Source organism: Cynocephalus volans, chromosome 2 (assembly GCF_027409185.1).
Source record: "Cynocephalus volans isolate mCynVol1 chromosome 2, mCynVol1.pri, whole genome shotgun sequence".
Taxonomy (NCBI): domain Eukaryota; kingdom Metazoa; phylum Chordata; class Mammalia; order Dermoptera; family Cynocephalidae; genus Cynocephalus; species Cynocephalus volans.
In genome coordinates, this window is record NC_084461.1 from 197,353,671 (window position 1) to 197,363,767 (window position 10,097).

Below are 10,097 nucleotides of genomic sequence, written 5' to 3' on the forward strand. Positions count from 1 at the left end.
ACTATTACTATTATTATTATTATTATTATTATTGTTATTATTTGGTGGCTGGCTGGTATGGGGATCTGAACTCTTGACCTTGGTGTTACCAGCACCACACTCTAACAAACTGAACTAACTAGCCAGCCCACAGATGTCCTTTAAAAGGGTGAATTGTATGGTATTTGAATTATAAATCAATAAAGATGTCATTTAAAAAAGTAAAAATTATCAGTGTTACAGAAAGAATATGGGGGAAAAAAGACATCAAATTATTTGCCTGGCTGATGAGATTTTGGGTATCTGCCCCCCCCACCTTCCTCCTTTTATAATTCACTTGTATGACCCATCAGGTATTGTTCTATACACCGAAGATAAGAAGACAAAATCAGCCAAGGGCCCTGCCTTTATAGAAGTAACATTCTAGGGCCGGCCCGTGGCTCACTCGGGAGAGTACGGTGCTGATAACACCCAGGCCACGGGTTTGGATCCCATATAGGGATGGTCGGTTCGCTCACTGGATGAGTGTGGTGCTGACAACACCAAGGGTTAAGATCCCATTACCAGTCGTCTTTAAAAAAAAAAAAAGAAGTAACATTCTAGTTGAGGAAGGTAGGTGATAGCAAGAAAACAAACGAGATACTTTCAGATGTACAATAAAAGCAGTATCACAGTACAAAGAAATGAGAATCTGCATAGACTGCTGATGGGAATGTAAAATGGTGCAGCTGCTTTGGAAAATAGTCTGACAGTTCCTTAAAATGCTAAACATGGAGTGACCATTTGACCCAGCAATTCTACTCCTAGATATAGACCCAAAAGTATTGAAGACAGGACCTCAGACAGATAATTGTACACCGATGTTTACTGTAGCATTATTCACAATAGCCAAAAGGTAGAAGCGTCCCAAGTGCCCATCAACAGATGAATGGGTAAAGAAAAAGCGGTGTATCTACACAACGTAATGTAAATCAGCCATTAAAGGGAATGAAGTTTTAGTACATGCTACTACACAAATGAATCTTGAAATCATTAGGCTAAATGGAAGAAGCCGGTCACAAAAGACCACATGTTACATGATTCCATTTATATGAAATGTCCAGATTACACAAATCTATAGAGACAGAAAGTAGATTAGTGGTTGTCTGTGCCTGGGAGAGGGAAGACTGGGAAATGACTGCTAATGGGTATGGGGCTCCTTTTGGGAGTGATAAAAATGTTCTAAAATTGATTGCACATACCTGTGAATATACCAAAAACCACTGATTAGTACACTTTAATTAGGTGAATGGCATGGTATGTGAATTACATCTCAAGGAAAAGGTAAAAAGAGGACACACGTTCTTACACAAACACAGGACAGAATTTTAGCTTAAGGGAGATTTCTTTTTTTATATGTAACATTTACAGATTATAAAAAATATATAATGTATTTATTGTAAAAAAGAAAAAAGAAAAGCCTGCAAAAAAGTAAATAAAAATCGCCTCTAACTTCAACACTCGGGAAAAAAATAAAAGCAATGTCATGAAAAAATATGTTAACATCATAGAGGAATGAAAGTTTCTTCAATAGTTTGCAAACTTCTTAAAACTAGTATGCACTTACTTTAGAAAATGTAAGTGATCCCTAGGAGGAACAACACATCACTTCTTAGCACTTTGTCACTCATTCGATCATCAGATTAGCTGATTGTCACACAGGGCTCTGAAAGAATGGACATCTGTTTTGATGAATAGCTTGGGGACAGTACCAACAAAAGCAGTTCTGACTAAGGCACCAAAGCCAAGGTGGCCTGACGTCACTGGGCTGTAGAGGAGAATGACAAGAGTGGGAAGAAGGCAGGGGGTGGCTGAACCATCCCTGAGTCTAGATCTCCTCAGGAAATAGAGGATTGGTATCCGCTGATTGGCTTACTCTTAGGGCATGTGCTTAACCGCTAGAGCCTGGGGTCAGGGCCCTCATGCACTGAAAAAAAAAATAAAGTCTCATAAATGCATGCTCCAAACCAACAAGTAGCCACTGCTCAAAGAGCCACTGCGTACAGACCCGAGCTATGCCAACTTGCATGCTTTGAGAGCTGTCTGTTTTTCATGGAGGGGCTGGGGCTCCATACCATGGGTTAAGTCCATTAAATTTAAGGCACTAATGCCAAGTTCTAGCTTGTGAAGAGTGAAGGGCAAACCTTATTCCTGGTCTCATACAAAAGGCCCCCTTTCTTGGAGAGGGTGTTATTTTCAATCTAGACTGGTTTGTAGAGATGTTTGTTTCCAGGGAAAGAAAATGGAACTGACTCACGTCCAAGAAGTCAGAAGGAAAGTTTAATGCCAAGTGATCTAATCAGAACAGCTGGCTCTAGGCACACAATTCTTCCAGTAGATGCTAACATAATAGGGCATGAATATTAGTTCCATAATGGTCTAGAAATGTTCCCTTAAGCTAGTTTTTTCATGCATAAAGATGAACGATGATTCTGCTGTTATTTTTAAGGAATTTATTTATTTTTAATTAAAAGGTATTAATTGTACATATTTATGGGGTATAGAGTTATACTTCAATACATGTATACAATATGTAATGATCAAATCAGGGTACTTAACAAATTCGTCACAAAAATTTATCATTTCTTTGTAATGAGAACATTTGAGCTCCTCTCTTCTAGCCATTTGAAAACATACAGTAAATAATTGTTAATTATAGATGCCAAGTACTACTGTAGAGCCCTAGAACTTATTTTTCCTATCTAGCTGGAATTTTGTGTCCATTAGCCAACCTCTCACCATCCCCTCTCCCCACTCCCCTTCCCAGCCTCTAGTAACCACAATTCTACTCTCTACTTCTAAAAGCTCAACTTTCTTTTAAAGCTTCCACATAGGAGTGAGAACATGCAATATTTATCTTTCTTTGCCTGACTTATTTCACTTAATATAATGTCTTCCAGGCTTATCCACATTGCCACAAATGACAGGATTTCATTCTTTTTCATGGATGTCCATTATGTGTATACACATTTTCTTTTTGCATTCACCTGTTGGTGGACACTTAGGTTGTTTCCATATCTTGACTATTGCAAATAGTGCTTATCCTGCTGCTCTTGAGTCTCCCTGAAAGAGGAGTTTTCCAGCTTCTCTCACAATATAAAGCAAACTTTTGTCCTTCATAAACTCACATTTAAGCCTCTTTAATCTGAAACAGAAAATAGAAAGAAGCTGTTCATTGGGCAAATCCATGAAGTGATTTGGGAAAACTATTTAAAATAAATTGGAGGAGTAAGAGGAGTAGAGGGAATGGTGACATGATGGTAGCAAGGTGACACTGGACCGGGAGCGGGAGACTTGGATGCCTTCATTCTTGCATTGCACAAATGTTTATCCAGTGCCTGTTATATGCCAGGCACCCACCTTAGTGCTGGGAATTCAGGGATGAACACAACACCCAAGGCCCTCTCTTTGGAGATAATGCTCTGTTGGGAAGAATTAGATTATAAAGCAAACAAACAGACAATCTCTGATGGTGGTAAATGCTAGGAAGAAAGTAAAGCAGGACAGCTTAATTTTGGGATAGGGAGACCTATCCAAGGGCATATCAGGATGAGAACCCAGGATACTGGTCTCCCATGCCACCCTCTTTCTAACTGGCTTAACAGAGTTATAATATGGCTTTACCAACAGCCAACTGTCCATTCATCTAGGATGAGTCATCATTTACATTGGGCTTATAGAAAATAATGCTGGACACAAACGTTTCATTCATTTTATTATTTATGCTCTTTTCTGAGGAGGAATGAACAGGTTTAAAAAATGTGAGATGATGAATTATGGACAGTCTTAGCATTCAAAAATATTTGCTAAAAGGAGTAATTGCAATTAATTATTGTCTTGATACTGGGGTAGAGAAAGAATCAAAGATTTGAAAAGACGGTAACCTGAGAATCTCTCACTGGTAAATTTGAACAGTCAGCTACTTAGCTATTTTAACACTCTTTTATATGTCCTCAACCCCTAATGCCTAGATGTATGTGTGGGCTCAGAGAAGCCAAACCAGGGGTCAAAGCCTGAGTATATCTGACTGACTCCTGTACCCTAGTGGAGAAAGATAACCCCTGGTACCTGAGCCAAAGGTCTGAGTGAGGCAGAGAAGAGGTGGGACCCCATAACCACACCTCTAGCCCTGACCCTCCCTCTTGCCAGATGCCCAGGCCACGCAAACAGGCTGCATATCTCTGTCTTTGAACTGATTCTACCAAATTACTAGACTCCTAGAGAAGTTGCATCAAGCTTAGCACTGTGACACCAGACAGAAGTCACCTTTAGTCTTTGTCATCATATACAAACTAAGATGTAGACACAAATGCACATCCTGACTACAAACCTCATGCTCTTGATGGAGGATAAGCATACAGATAACACAGCAGTGAGTTTCAGGGCTGATAAACACTAACCATGAATGAGCATCACCTCACTTAACCCTCACAATAGCCACACCAGCCGGGATCGTGTTATTACATCCACTTTACAGAAAAGGAAAATGAGGCCCAGAGAAGTTAAGTCACACAGTCAGAAAGTAGCCAAGTGAGAACTTGAACCCAAGTACTTTGGCGGTAGATTCCCTGCTTGTAACCACCTCACTCTATTTTTGCTTGGAACAGTTCAGGGTACAGAAAGAGGAAAATAAACAGACGTTCCAAAAGGAAAGTTAGAAACATGTGTTAGCGAAAATGATGAGGTTATGGCAGCTTTCCAGATCCTAGAATGTGCAGAGAAAAACTGTAGCTCCAAGACACATAATCCAGGGGGTGATGCAATTGCTTGTCAATTCCTGTTCCATGGCAAATGTTTCATTTAACTCCTTCAAATCTGGGATTAGATGTGTCCTTCAGTCACCAGTTCAGTGGCAGAGTCAATATGTCACGGTCTTGAAGCAAAGACAAGTACCTGGCACGTCCTCCAAGGAAATATGGAACACCAAGCAAAAGCAAAAATCAGGGTAGTTTCTTCAAACACTCTTTCCCCTGCCCTGCCTTCTCCGTGGGCAAGAGCCTTTCCACACAAATTGTGAAACAAAGAGAATGGAATAAATGAACCCAAGTCTGTTTCCCGTTGATTGAAAATAAGTGTTTAGAGACAGATTCCACATGGTTAGCTTGTTGTGGGAGTTAGTGCTTGGGCCTTAACACGAACTTTGTAAGGTCAACGCAGAAAAGGAGGTTCATCTATGCAGAAAACTTTGACTACGGACACAATTCTCTAGAATAGAGTTGTGACCTGGTGTTGTCAAACAAGCAAACAAAATATGTAATATTAGAAGTGCTCAGAGTAGATGTGCTCAAATTGATGAAGGGCAAAAGTTGCTGAGTTGATGGTTTTAAAATTAGAACGTTGATGAAACTAAATTTGACCCTGTCTTAGGCCAGAACAGAATAAACATGATTGCTTGGGAAAAAATGAAAAAGACAACCTTGATTACCAACAAATGGAGCAAATCGTACAGGAGAGGATTGCTGTTTCTCTGCTCTAAAGGTAGGTGAAAATACACATTTTGCAGCTGTATTTTAAATATAGAACTTTTTTGGAAGCCAGTCTCCTGTGATCATTTGATGCTATATTCCTGATTGTGTATTAACATTTTAAAAATGTAATCTCAAATGCCTAAGAAAAATTGTCTAAAAGGACAGAAAGGCTATATGCGGAATTCCTGTTTCATGTCAACATGGTGGTAGAGGAAATTCCCAAGTGCACTGAGGTAAATTAAGGACATGTGAGGCAGGAAGAGAGAGTAAAGATGGCTGTGTCCTACCTCAGCTGAAGTGACAGGACAGCAAGCGAGACAGCCATTCCCTTTGCTAAAATAGTTGGCGTACTTCCTGTTCAACTCAAGTTTCTGCAGATCTACCGCGTCAGGATCTTTCAGGGTGAAACAGCCACCTACCTCAACGAATAAGCTAAAGCAAAAAATGAAATTGATTGACTTAAGCGACTGCAAAATCTAGCTCGAGTGGGGGGCTATGTGCTCAGTGTGATCAGATTTTATACGATTTCCATCTTTTTGATCCTCTCTGACCTCCTCTCTTGTGCGTTGGTTTCATCATCCCACAGGCTCTACCCAACAGGTGACAAAGGTGACCCTTAACAACTGAGGCAGAAAAAAAAAGTATCTTCCTCAAGAGCTGCTGAAAAAGGCCTGGTTATAACTCTCATTGGTCTGGCTCAGGTCACATGCTTTTTCCTGAACCAATCACTGCAGTCAGAGGGATGAAAGCTGCTGATTGGCCAGGTCTGGATCAGGTGCACACTCGTGGAGGTAGGGCCTCAGGACTTCACAGGTTGGGAGGGAGGGGTTCTGCCCCACTGGTCACCAGCTATAGTTGGAAGAAGAGGGAACAGATCCTGTGCAGCCAAATACAGCCAGTGTACTCTGTCACCACCATGGGATGTCCAGAGCTCTCTCCAACATCTCCAAGGATTCTCCTGATCGTCACTTCTTGCTCAGAACTTCTCCTATATCTTTTCCTGTCTCCTTTGGTGGTTTCAACACTCCTAAGGCTGCAGCTCTGTTGCTTGCCTGAGTCACCCTAGACACGGACACAATCCACTTCCTTTATTCCCCAACGCAGCCCTAATTTAATGTGATGTTGTGTATAATCGTCTTTTACTGAAGTTTCAGAGATGGGTTGTGTTTGGAATCACAGAACAGCATAGGAAGCTACAGCAACCCAAATACTAGACACTACTGACTGTGCATCTTGTGAGCCTTCTGATGCCATGATGCTGGGATCAGTTTCCTCCCAACCCAGCCTTCCCCCACCTCTGGTGTCATCCTCTTCTTTCAAAGTCCCCACCATGTGCTTCTCAGGTACCAAGTGAAAATCAGAATTACGATGATTTTATTATGCAGAGCAATTGAGCTCTTTGCCTTCAACTCCTATTCCAGACTGTGCTCTGGGCTTTGCCTTTACAACCAAAAAGGGTGCTAAAGTATTTTCCTAAATCACAGTAAGAAACCACTTTTTCCTAAGTTAAAATTGGCACCTCCCAATGCAAATCAAAACCACAATGAAATACAACTTCATATGCTTTAGGATGACTATAATATTTTTTTTAAATGGAAAATAACAAGTGTTGGTAAGGATGTGGAGAAATTGGAACCCTTGAGCATTGCTGGTGGCAGTGTCAGGTGGTGCAGCCACTATGAAAAACAGTTTGGTGGTTTCTCAAAAGGTTAAATATAGAACTATTATATGACCCAGCAATTCCATTCCTAGGTATATATCCAAAAACATTGAAAATGGAGACTCAAACTAATATTTATACACGAATGTTCATAACAGCATTATTCACAAAATGTAGAAACAACCCAAGCATCCATCAGCAGATGAATGGATAAATAAAATATGCATGTACACATAATGGAGTACTATTCAACCACAAAAAGGAGTGAAATGTTGAAATATGCAACAAAATGAATGGACCTTGAAAACATTATGCTTAGTGAAATAAGCCAAGCACAGAACAAATATTATATAATTCCACTTAGATGAGGTACCTAGAATAGTCAAATTCATAGAGACAAAGTAGAATGTAGGTTAACAGAGGCTGGGGAGTAAGAGGGAAAGGAGACTCATTGTTTAATGAGAATTTTTCTTGGGGATAATAGGCACAGAATTTTTCTTGGGGATAATAGGAAGGTTTGGGGTATAGATAGTAGTGATGGTTACACAGCATTGTGAACATATTTCATGCCATTAAACTGTACACTTACAAATGGTTAAAATGATAAATATTATGTTATGTATATTTTTCCCACAATATTGATTAATTACCTAATTGGCCCCTCCAAAAGAATTCTCCATTTTTGCGTTTTCTGTAGGGAAAAAAAACTATAAATGTAAGTGTATCACCTGAAATGTAGTGACTTGGATATGCACAAATAAGTGCTGCAGTGTACAATCATGCAAGTATTCATTACACAAGCATTTATTGAGTATCCACTGTGTGCAAAGCACACACTATGCTAGAAGCTGAGGGAAGAAGTTTACAAAGATTAATGAGTTTCAGATTGTGTTCTGAAGGTAGGGTTTCCAGATTTAGCAAATAAAAATACAGGTTGCCCAGTTATATTTGAATTTCAAATAAACAACAAATATGATATCCTGTGTAATATTCGGAATGGACTTTTACTAAATATTATTCATCGTTTATCTGAAGTTCAAATTTAACTGGGTGTCCTGCAACCTTGATAGAAGAAGTTTATAGTCCAGTTGGGAGATAAGAGATGTTCAGGATGCAAGGTGCAATGAGCCAAGCATCAAAAGGTCTTCACACTTAATTCTGAATGGTCCACTATTTTAGGAGTGTACTAATATATGCGAAGTGATTAAGTGAAGAAAACAGGCTGTTTTCCATATTTTTATTGTTTTTCTTCCTCCCTCAACTCTTTTTGACAAACATGTTTCTCTATTACTTACTCAATATTATTGCTCCACATACTCTCAACAAATATTTGAGGACACAACTCTGTTCCAGGCACCAGGTACAGAATGGTGAACCAGATATTGTCCCTGCCTTCATGAATTTCACAGTTAAGTCAGGGAGACAGACAACAATGGAAAAAATGAAAAAACAAAATACAGATAGTGATGAGAACTATACAGAAGGGAAGACAAGGGCTGTGAAGATGAATGATTGTGGAGGCTACTTTGAGGGATCAGGGAAAGGCACTCTAAGGAGTAGACTGTTCAGGCTGAGGCCTCAGTAGTGTGCAGAGGCCTGCCACATATAATTCTCAAGGAAGAGCATTGATGGCAAAGGGAACAGCAAAAATCGTGAAGTGGGAACAGAAAGAAGGCCCAAGTACCTAGAGTATAATTACATACAGAATATTCTCTTTAAACAATTTCTTATCCTCCTTTCATTTCTTTTATTGAGAGAGTTTGAATGGGAAATAGCTAAATGAGGGGCAGCAGAAGAAGACAAATCTAGGCATTTCAATAATCCACAAACTATTAGATTACATGATTTCTAGGATCCATTCCAAACCCACTCCTCTAAGACATATTTCCCAGGGTAATATTAATAGCTAAAATATATATTACTTACAACACGTGATATGAGTTACATGCATGATCTCATTCAGTCCTCTAACAACTCAGAGGTCAATTCTCTTACTATCATCCCCATTTTCTAGATACAGACACTCAGGTAATGTGGTAGGCAGCAAGTCTGGGATTAGAAGCCTTGTCATTATGTTCTACTACCTCCTTCTACTTTTAAAGACATCGGAAACTCCCAGATATTAGTGTGAACTGATTGATCCACCAGGAAAAATCTCTGAGAGAAGCTGATGAGTCAGGGCCCTGATCTTGTCTAAAGAGAAACTTTCTGGTTCCTCTTTTCAGGAAGAGTTTCCTTTCATGCCCTACATTCCACCAGTTTCCAGGGCCAGAGCTCTACAAAGGAAATCCACCAGCCTGATGGGAATGTGCCTCCTTGATGCCTAAACTCAGCACCCTGTTGTTATCATTTTTCTTTATATCATTTATCACAATTTTGGATTATATAATTCTCTTTGTGATTGTTGAATATCCGTCTTCCTAACTAGACTGGAAGTTACATGAGAGCAGGGGAGTAGTAGGCACTTAATTTTTTAAATAAGTGAAGACACTCTCTTTTGGGATCTCATGAGTTTGGGTATAACCATCTAGAGTTGATAGACTGCTTTCCATGTCTTCTTTGCATCGCACATCCATTGTGAGATAGATATTACCAATACCACTATTTCCGGACTCAGGTCTGGCTGCTCGCCCCCTTGAAAAGGAAAGAAAAAAAACTCAAAAGTCAAATGGTTGGTGTTAGAAAAGCAGATGCATTCAGCTGAAGGAGATGGCAGGCTATTCCATCTCAAAGATTTACATTTACTGAGGGGTTTTTAAAGGAAGGCTTGAGGGAATGGAATGTGGGAGGTGAAAAGCAGGAGAGCAGGAGATGTGAGTTACGAAGGGTCCATTTCTATGGGTCAGGTACAAGGTCTTGCCAAGGCCTTATCTGGTTTCTGTTCTCATCTTTGCTGTTATCTCAGGACCCTGCAAGATTTTGATTTGCGCCAGTGTACTTGGCTGGTGCCC